Raw genomic sequence first — 10,271 nt, 5'->3', positions numbered from 1 at the left:
GAGGTTTGTGTCTGGGGGCCTATGGCAGGGAGTGACCGGCTGGCTCCTGAAAAGCTACGATAGGCAGGATGGTGACCAGACCCATGGTGGCACCAGTGCCAAGTTGGGCTGCTTTGATAGTACCAAGTGGCTCCTGCAATCTGCCATCAAAAAGTTGGCAGGCGAGTTTTGTTTTCCAGGGAAAAGCGCCGTTGTTTGTGTTTGGGGGCCTGTGGCTGGGAGTGGCCAGCTGGCTCCTTAGAATCCACGATACGCAGCATGGTTCCCAGACCCAAGGTGGCACCAGTGACAAGTCGGGCTGGTTTGATGCTGCAAAGTGGCTCCTGAAATCTGCCATCCAGAAGCGGGGCAGCTTACTTTTGTTTGCCAGGGAAACGGGCCGAGGTTTGTGTCTGGGGGCCTATGGCTGGGAGTGACCGGCTGGCTCCTGAAAAGCTACGATAGGCAGGATGGTGACCAGACCCATGGTGGCACCAGTGCCAAGTTGGGCTGCTTTGATAGTACCAAGTGGCTCCTGCAATCTGCCATCAAAAAGTTGGCAGGCGAGTTTTGTATTCCAGGGAAAAGCGCGGTTTTTTGCGTTTGGGGGCCTGTGGCTGGGAGAGGCCGGCTGGCTCCTTAGAATCCACGATATGCAGCATGGTTCCCAGAGCCAAGGTGGCACCACTGCCAAGTTGGGCTGGTTTAATACTACCAAGTGGTTCCTGCAATCTGCCATCCAGAAGCGGGGCATCTTACTTTTGTTTCCCAGGGAAACGGGCCGAGGTTTTTGTCTGGGGGCCTGTGGCTGGGAGTGGCCAGCTGTCTCCTTAGAATCCACGATACGCAGCATGGTTCCTAGACCCAAGGTGGCACCAGTGCCAAGTCGGGCAGGTTTGATGGTGCAAAGTGGTTCCCGCAATCTGCCATCCAGAAGCGGGGTAGCTTACTTGTGTTTGCCAGGGAAACGGGCCGAGGTTTGTGTCTCGAGGCCTATGGCTGGAAGTGACCGGCTGGCTCCTGAAAAGCTACGATAGGCAGGATGGTGACCAGACCCATGGTGGCACCAGTGCCAAGTTGGGCTGGTTTGATAGTACCAAGTGGCTCCTGCAATCTGCCATCAAAATTTTGCAGGCGAGTTTTGTTTTCCAGGGAAAAGCGCCGTTGTTTGTGTTTGGCGGTATGTGGCTGGGAGTGGCCAGCTGGCTCCTTAGAATCCACGATACGCAGCATGGTTCCCAGACCCAAGGGGGCATCACTGACAAGTCGGGCTGTTTTGATGGTGCAAAGTGGCTCCTGCAATCTGCCATCCAGAAGCGGGGCATCTTACTTTTGTTTCCCAGGGAAACGGGCCGAGGTTTTTGTCTGGGGGCCTGTGGCTGGGAGTGGTCGTCTGGCTCCTGAAAAGCTACGATAGGCAGGATGGTGACCAGACCCATGGTGGCACCAGTGCCAAGTTGGGCTGGTTTGATAGTACCAAGTGGCTCCTGCAATCTGCCATCAAAATTTGGCAGGCGAGTTTAGTTTTCCAGGGAAAAGCGCCGTTGTTTGTGTTTGGCGGCATGTGGCTGGGAGTGGCCGGCTGGCTCCTTAGAATCCACGATACGCAGCATGGTTCCCAGACCCAAGGTGGCACCAGTGCCAAGTCGGGCTGGTTTGATGGTGCAAAGTGGTTCCCGCAATCTGCCATCCAGAAGCGGGGTAGCTTACTTGTGTTTGCCAGGGAAACGGGCGGAGGTTTGTGTCTCGAGGCCCATGGCTGGAAGTGACCGGCTGGCTCCTGAAAAGCTACGATAGGCAGGATGGTGACCAGACCCATGGTGGCACCAGTGCCAAGTTGGGCTGCTTTGATAGTACCAAGTGGCTACTGCAATCTGCCATCAAAAAGTTTGCAGGCGAGTTTTGTTTTCCAGGGAAAAGCGCCGTTGTTTGTGTATGGGGACCTGTTGCTGGGAGTGGCCGGCTGTCTCCTTTGAATCCACGATACGCAGCATGGTTCCCAGGCCCAAGGTGGCACCAGTGCCAAGTCGAGCTAGTTTGATGGTGCAAAGTGGCTCCTGCAATCTGCCATCCAGAAGCGGGGCAGCTTACTTTTGTTTGCCAGGGAAACGGGCCGAGGTTTGTGTCTGGGGGCCTATGGCTGGGAGTGACCGGCTGGCTCCTGAAAAGCTACGATAGGCAGGATGGTGACCAGACCCATGGTGGCACCAGTGCCAAGTTGGGCTGATTTGATAGTACCAAGTGGCTCCTGCAATCTGCCATCGAAAGTTGGCAGGCGAGTTTTGTTTTCCAGGGAAAAGCGCCGTTGTTTGTGTTTGGGGGCCTGTGGCTGGGAGTGGCCGGCTGGCTCCTTGGAATCCACGATACGCAGGATGTTTCCCAGACCAAAGGTGGCACCACTGCCAAGTTGGGCTGCTTTGATACTACCAAGTGGTTCCTGCAATCTGCCATCCAGAAGCGGGGCAGCTTACTTTTGTTTGCCAGGGTAACGGGCCGAGGTTTGTGTCTGGGGGCCTATGGCTGGGAGTGACCGGCTAGGTCGTGAAAAGCTACGATAGGCAGGATGGTGGCCAGACCCATGGTGGCACCAGTGCCAAGTTGGGCTGGTTTGATAGTACCAAGTGGCTCCTGCAATCTGCCATCAAAAAGTTGGCAGGCGAGTTTTGTTTTCCGGGGAAAAGCGCCGTTGTTTGTGTTTGGGGACCTGGGGCTGGGAGTGGCCCCCTTGCGTCTTAGAATCATCGTTACGCAGGATTGTTTCCAGGCCAGAGGTGGGACCAGTGCCAAGTCGGGCTGGTTTGATAGTACCAAGTGGCTCCTGCAATCTGCCATCCAGAAGCGGGGCAGCTTACTTTTGTTTGCCAGGGAAACGGGCCGAGGTTTGTGTCTGGGGGCCTATGGCAGGGAGTGACCGGCTGGCTCCTGAAAAGCTACGATAGGCAGGATGGTGACCAGACCCATGGTGGCACCAGTGCCAAGTTGGGCTGCTTTGATAGTACCAAGTGGCTCCTGCAATCTGCCATCAAAAAGTTGGCAGGCGAGTTTTGTTTTCAGGGAAAAGCGCCGTTGTTTGTGTTTGGGGGCCTGTGGCTGGGAGTGGCCAGCTGGCTCCTTAGAATCCACGATACGCAGCATGGTTCCCAGACCCAAGGGGGCATCACTGACAAGTCGGGCTGTTTTGATGGTGCAAAGTGGCTCCTGAAATCTGCCATCCAGAAGCGGGGCAGCTTACTTTTGTTTGCCAGGGAAACGGGCCGAGGTTTGTGTCTGGGGGCCTATGGCTGGGAGTGACCGGCTGGCTCCTGAAAAGCTACGATAGGCAGGATGGTGACCAGACCCATGGTGGCACCAGTGCCAAGTTGGGCTGGTTTGATAGTAACAAGGGGCCCGGGTAATCAGCCATCAAAAAGTTGGCAGGCGAGTTTTGTTTTCCAGGGAAAAGCGCCGTTGTTTGTGTTTGGGGGCCTGTGGCTGGGAGTGGCCGGCTGGCTAATTAGAATCCACAATACGCAGGATGGTTCCCTGACCAGAGGTGGCACCAGTGCCAAGTCGGGCTGGTTTGATGGTGCAAAGTGGCTCCTGCAATCTGCCATCCAGAAGCGAGGTAGCTTACTTTTGTGTACCAGGGAAACAGGCCGAGGTTTTTTTCTGGGGGCCTATGGCTGGGAGTGACCGGCTGGCTCCTGAAAAGCTACGATAGGCAGGATGGTTTCCAGACCCATGGTGGCACCAGTGCCAAGTGTGGCTGGTTTGATAGTACCAAGTGGCTCCTGCAATCTGCCATCAAAAAGTTGGCAGGCGAGTTTTGTTTTCCAGGGAAAAGCGCCGTTGTTTGTGTTTGGGGGCCTGTGGCTAGGAGTGGCCGGCTGGCTCCTTAGAATCCACGATATGCAGCATGGTTCACAGACCCAAGGTGGCACCAGTGCCAAGTCAGGCTGGTTTGATACTACCAAGTGGTTCCTGCAATCTGCCATCCAGACGCGGGGCAGCTTACTTTTGTTTGCCAGGGTAACGGGCCGAGGTTTGTGTCTGGGGGCCTATGGCTGGGAGTGACCGGCTAGGTCGTGAAAACCTACGATACGCAGGATGGTGACCAGACCCAAGGTGGCACCAGTGCCAAGTTGGGCTGGTTTGATAGTACCAAGTGGCTCCTGCAATCTGCCATCCAGAATCGGGGAAGCTAATTTTATTTTGCCAGAAAAAAGGGCCGTGGTTTTTGTTGGGGGCCTGTGGCTGGGAGTGACCGGCTAGGTCCTGAAAAGCTACGATAGGCAGGATGGTGACCAGACCCATGGAGGCACAGTGCCAAGTTGGGCTGGTTTGATAGTACCAAGTGGCTCCTGTAATCTGCTCACAAAGTTGGCAGGTGAGTTTTGTTTTCCAGGGAAAAGCACCGTTGTTTGTGTTTGGAGGCCTGTGGCTCGGAGTCGCCGGCTGGCTCCTTAAAATCCACGATACGCAGCATTGTTCCCAGACCCAAGGTGGCACCAGTGCCAAGTTGGGCTGGTTTGACATTGTCAAGTGCCTCCTGCAATCTTCCATCCAGAAGTGGGGCAGCTGAGTTTTTTTTGCCTGTGAAACGGGCCGTTGTTTTTGATTTGGGTCTGTGGCCGAGAGTGGTCCGCTGGGTCCTAACAATCCAGAATACGCAGGATGGTTCCCAGACCCAAGGTGGCACCAGTGCCAAGTCGGGCTGGTTGGATAGCACCAAGTGGCTCCTGCAATCTGCCATCCTGACGCGGGGCAGCGGATTTTTCTTTGCAAGGGAAAATGTGCGTGGTTTGTTTTTGGGGGCATATGGCTGGGAGTGGCCCGCTGGCTCCTTAAGAAGCTCGATACGCAGGATGGTGACCAGACCCATAGTGGCACCAGTGCCAAGTCGGGCTGTTTTTATAGTACGAAGTGCGTACTGCAATTTGCCATCCAGAAGAGGGGCAATTGAGTTTTGTTTGCCAGAGAAAATGGCCGTGGTTTGTGTTTGGGGGCATATGGCTGAGAGTGGCCGGCTGGCCTCTGAAAATCCACGATAGGCAAATTGTTCCCAGAGCCAAGGTGGCACCAGTACCATGTCAGGCTGGTTGGATAGTTCTAAAAATCTCCTGCAATCTGCCATCCAGAAGCGGGGCAGCTTACTTTTGTTTGCCAGGGAAACAGGCCGAGGTTAGTGTCTGGTTGTCTATGGCTGGGAGTGACCGGCTGGCTCCTGAAAAGCTACAATAGGCAGGATGGTGACCAGACCCATGGTGGCACCAATGCCAAGTTGGGCTGGTTTGATAGTACCAAGTGGCTCCTGCAATCTGCCATCAAAAAGTTGGCAGGCGAGTTTTGTTTTCCAGAGAAAAGCACCGTTGTTTGTGTTTGGGGGCCTGTGGCTGGGAGTGGCCGGCTGGCTCCTTAGAATCCACGATACGCAGCATGGTTCCCAGACCTGAGGTGGCACCAGTGCCAAGTCGGGCTAGTTAGATGGTGCAAAGTGGCTCCTGCAATCTGCCATCCAGAAGCGGGGTAGCTTACTTTTGTTTGCCAAGGAAACGGGACGAGCTTTGTGTCTCGAGGCCTATGGCTGGGAGTGACCGGCTGGCTCCTGAAAAGCTACGATAGGCAGGATGGTGACCAGACCCATGGTGGCACCAGTGCCTAGTTGGGCTGATTTGATAGTACCAAGTGGCTTCTGCAATCTCCCATCAAAATGTTGGCAGGCGAGTTTTGTTTTCCAGGGAAAAGCGCCGTTGTTTGTGTTTGGGGGCCTGTGGCTGGGAGTGGCCGGCTGGCTCCTTAGAATCCACGATACGCAGCATGGTTCCCAGACCCAAGGTGGCACCAGTGCCAAGTCGGGCTGGTTGGATACTGCTAAGTGGTTCCTGCAATCTGCCATCCAGAAGCGGGGTAGCTTACTTTTGTTTGCCAGGGTAACGAGCCGAGGTTTGTGTCTGGGGGCTTATGGCTGGGAGTGACCGGCTGGCTCCTGAAAAGCTACGATAGGCAGGATGGTGACCAGACCCATGGTGGCACCAGTGCCAAGTTGGGCTGGTTTGATAGTACCAAGTGGCTCCTTCAATCTGCCATCAAAAATTTGGCAGGCGAGTTTTGTTTTCCAGGGAAAAGCGCCGTTGTTTGTGTTTGGAGGCCTGTGGCTGGGAGTGGCCCACTGGGGTCTTAGAATCTACGTTACGCAGCATGGTTCCCAGAGCCAAAGTGGCACCAGTGCCAAGACAGGCTGGTTTGATGGTGCAAAGTGGCTCCTGCAATCTGCCACCCAGAAGAGGGGCAGCTTACTTTTATTTTTCAGGGAAACGGGCCGAGGTTTGTGTCTCGGGGCATATGGCTGGGAGTGACCGGCTGGCTCCTGAAAAGCTACGATAGGCAGGATGGTGACCAGACCCATGGTGGCACCAGTGCCAAGTTGGGCTGGTTTGATAGTACCAAGTGGCTCCTGAAATCTGCCATCAAAATGTTGGCAGGCGAGTTTTGTTTTCCAGGGAAAAGCGCCGTTGTTTGTGTTTGGGGGCCTGTGGCTGGGAGTGGCCCCCTGGGGTCTTAGAATCTACATTACGCAGCATGGTTCCCAGACCCAAGGTGGCACCAGTGCCAAGTCGGGCTGGTTTGATGGTGAAAAGTTGCTCCTGCAATCTGCCATCCAGAAGCGGGGTAGCTTACTTGTGTTTGCCAAGGAAACGGACCGAGGTTTGTGTCTCGATTCCTATGGCTGGGAGTGACCGGCTGGCTCCTTTGAATCCACGATACGCAGCATGGTTCCCAGACCTGAGATGGCAGCAGTGCCAAGTCGGGCTAGTTTGATGGTGCAAAGTTGCTCCTGCAATCTGTCATTCAGAAGCGGGGTGGCTTTCTTTTGTTTGCCAGGGAAACGGGCCGAGGATTGTGTCTGGGGCCCTATGGCTGGGAGTGACCGGCTGGCTCCTGAAAAGCTACGATAGGCAGGATGGTGACCAGACCCACGGTGGCACCAGTGCCATGTTGGGCTGATTTGATAGTACCAAGTGGCTCCTGCAATCTGCCATCAAAATGTTGGCAGGCGAGTTTTGTTTTCCCGGTAAAAGCGCCGTTGATATTGTTTGGGGGCCTGTGGCTGGGAGTGGCCGGCTGGCGCCTTAGAATCTACGTTACGCAGAATGGTTCCCAGAGCCAAGGTGGCACCAGTGCCAAGACGGGCTGGTTTGATAGTACCAAGTGGCTCCTGCAATCTGCCATCAAAAAGTTGGCAGGCGAGTTTTGTTTTCCAGGGAAAAGCGCCGTTGTTTGTGTTTGGGGGCATATGGCTGAGAGTGGCCGGCTGGCTAATTAGAATCCACGATACGCAGGATGTTTCACAGGCCATAGGTGGCACAAGTGCCAAGTTGGGCTGGTTTGATAGTACCAAGTGGCTCCTGCAATCTGCCATCCAGAAACGGGGTAGCTTAATTTTGTTTGCCAAGTACACGGGCCGAGGTTTGTGTCTGGGGGCCTATGGCTGGGAATGACCGGCTGGCTCCTGAAAAGCTACGATAGGCAGGATGGTGACCAGACCCATGGTGGCACCAGTGCCAAGTTGGGCTGGTTTGATAGTACCAAGTGGCTCCTGCAATCTGCCATCAAAAAGTTGGCAGGCGAGTTTTGTTTTCCAGGGAAAAGCGCCGTTGTTTGTGTTTGGGGGCCTGTGGCTGGGAGTGGCCGGCTGGCTCCTTTGAATCCACGATACGCAGGATGGTTCCCAGAGCCAAGGTGGCACCAGTGCCAAGTTGGGCTGGTTTGATGGTGCAATGTGGTTCCTGCAATCTGCCATCCAGAAGCGCGGTAGCTTACTTTTGTTTGCCAGGGAATCGGGCCGAGGTTTGTGTCTGGGGGCCTATGGCTGGGAGTGACCGGCTGGCTCCTGAAAAGCTACGATAGGCAGGATGGTGACCAGACCCATGGTGGCACCAGTGCCAAGTTGTGCTGATTTGATAGTACCAAGTGGCTCCTGCAATCTGCCATCAAAAAGTTGGCAGGCGAGTTTTGTTTTCCAGGAAAAAGCGCCGTTGTTTGTGTTTGGGGGCCTGTGGCTGGGATTGGCCAGCTGGCTCCTTAGAATCCACAATACGCAGGATGGTTCCCAGGCCAGAGGTGGCACCAGTGCCAAGTCGGGCTGGTTTGATACTACCAAGTGGCTCCTGCAATCTGCCATCCAGAAGCGGGGCAGCTTACTTTTATTTTTCAGGGAAACGGGCCGAGGTTTGTGTCTCGGGGCATATGGCTGGGAGTGACCGGCTGGCTCCTGAAAAGCTACGATAGGCAGGATGGTGACCAGACCCATGGTGGCACCAGTGCCAAGTTGGGCTGGTTTGATAGTACCAAGTGGCTCCTGCAATCTGTCATCAAAATTTGGCAGGTGAGTTTTGTTTTCCAGGGAAAAGCGCCGTTGTTTGTGTTTGGCGGCATGTTGCTGGGAGTGGCCAGCTGGCTCCTTAGAATCCACGATACGCAGCATGGTTCCCAGATCCAAGGTGGCACCAGTGCCAAGTCGGGCTGGTTAGATGGTGCAAAGTGGCTCCTGCAATCTGCCATCCAGAAGCGGGGTAGCTTACTTGTGTTTGCCAAGGAAACGGACCGAGGTTTGTGTCTCGATTCCTATGGCTGGGAGTGACCGGCTGGCTCCTTAGAATCCATGATACGCAGCATGGTTCCCAGACCTGAGATGGCACCAGTGCCAAGTCGGGCTGGTTTGATGGTGCAAAGTTGCTCCTGCAATCTGTCATTCAGAAGCGGGGTGGCTTACTTTTGTTTGCCAGGGAAACGGGCCGAGGATTGTGTCTGGGGCCCTATGGCTGGGAGTGACCGGCTGGCTCCTGAAAAGCTACGATAGGCAGGATGGTTACCAGACCCATGGTGGCACCAGTTCCAAGTTGGGCTGATTTGATAGTACCAAGTGGCTCCTGCAATCTGCCATCAAAATGTCGGCAGGCGAGTTTTGTTTTCCCGGTAAAAGCGCCGTTGATTTTTTTGGGGGGCCTGTGGCTGGGAGTGGCCGGCTGGCGCCTTAGAATCTACGTTACGCAGAATGGTTCCCAAGCTAAGGTGGCACCAGTGCCAAGTCGGGCTGGTTTATAGTACCAAGTGATTCCTGCAATCTGCCATCCAGAAGCGGGGCAGCTTACTTTTGTTTGCCAGGGAATTAGGCCGAGGTTTGTGTCTGGGGGTCTATGGCAGGGAGTGACCGGCTGGCTCCTGAAAAGCAACGATAGGCAAGATGGTTACCAGACCCCTGGTGGCACCAGTGCCAAGTTGGGCTTCTTTGATAGTACCAAGTGGCTCCTACAATCTGCCATCAAAAAGTTGGCAGGCGAGTTTTGTTTTCCAGGGAAAAGCGCCGTTGATTGTGTTTGGCGGCATGTGGCTGGGAGTGGACGGATGGCTAATTAGAATCAACGATACGGAGCATGGATCCCAGACCAGAGGTGGCACCAGTGCCAAGTCGGGCTAGTTTGATGGTGCAAAGTGTCTCCTGCAATCTGCCATCCAGAAGCGGGGTAGCTTACTTTTGTTTGCCAGGGAATCAGGCCGAGGTTTTTGTCTGGGGGCCTATGGCTGGGAGTGACCGGCTGGCTCCTGAAAAGCTACGATAGGCCGGATGGTGACCAGACCCATGTTGGCACCTGTGCCAAGTTGGGCTGGTTTGATAGTACCAAGTGTCTCCTGCAATCTGCCATCAAAAAGTTTGCAGGCGAGTTTTGTTTTCCAGGGAAAAGCGCCGTTGTTTGTGTTTGGGGGCCTGTGGCTGGGAGTAGCCCCCTGGCGTCTTAGAATCTACGTTACGCAGCATGGTTCCCAGAGCCAAGGTGGCACCAGTGCCAAGACGGGCTGGTTTGATAGTACCAAGTGTCTCCTGCAATCTGCCATCAAAAAGTTGGCAGGCGAGTTTTGTTTTCCAGGGAAAAGCGCCGTTGTTTGTGTTTGCGGGCCTGTGGCTGGGAGTGGCTGGCTGGCTAATTAGAATCCACGATACGCAGGATGGTTCACAGGCCAGAGGTGGCACAAGTGCCAAGTTGGGCTGGTTTGATAGTACCAAGTGGCTCCTGCAATCTGCCATCCAGAAACGGGGCAGCTTAATTTTGTTTGCCAAGGACACGGGCCGAGGTTTTTGTCTGGGGGCCTATGGCTGGGAGTGACCGGCTGGCTCCTGAAAAGGTACGAAAGGCAGGATGGTGACCAGACCCATGGTGGCACCAGTGCCAAGTTGGGCTGGTTTGATAGTACCAAGTGGCTCCTGCAATCGGCCATCAAAAATTTGGCAGGCGAGTTTTGTTTTCCAGGGAAAA

This window comes from Melospiza melodia, unplaced genomic scaffold, assembly GCF_035770615.1.
Source record: "Melospiza melodia melodia isolate bMelMel2 unplaced genomic scaffold, bMelMel2.pri scaffold_46, whole genome shotgun sequence".
In the NCBI taxonomy this organism is placed as follows: domain Eukaryota; kingdom Metazoa; phylum Chordata; class Aves; order Passeriformes; family Passerellidae; genus Melospiza; species Melospiza melodia.
This window is presented reverse-complemented; position numbering follows the sequence as displayed.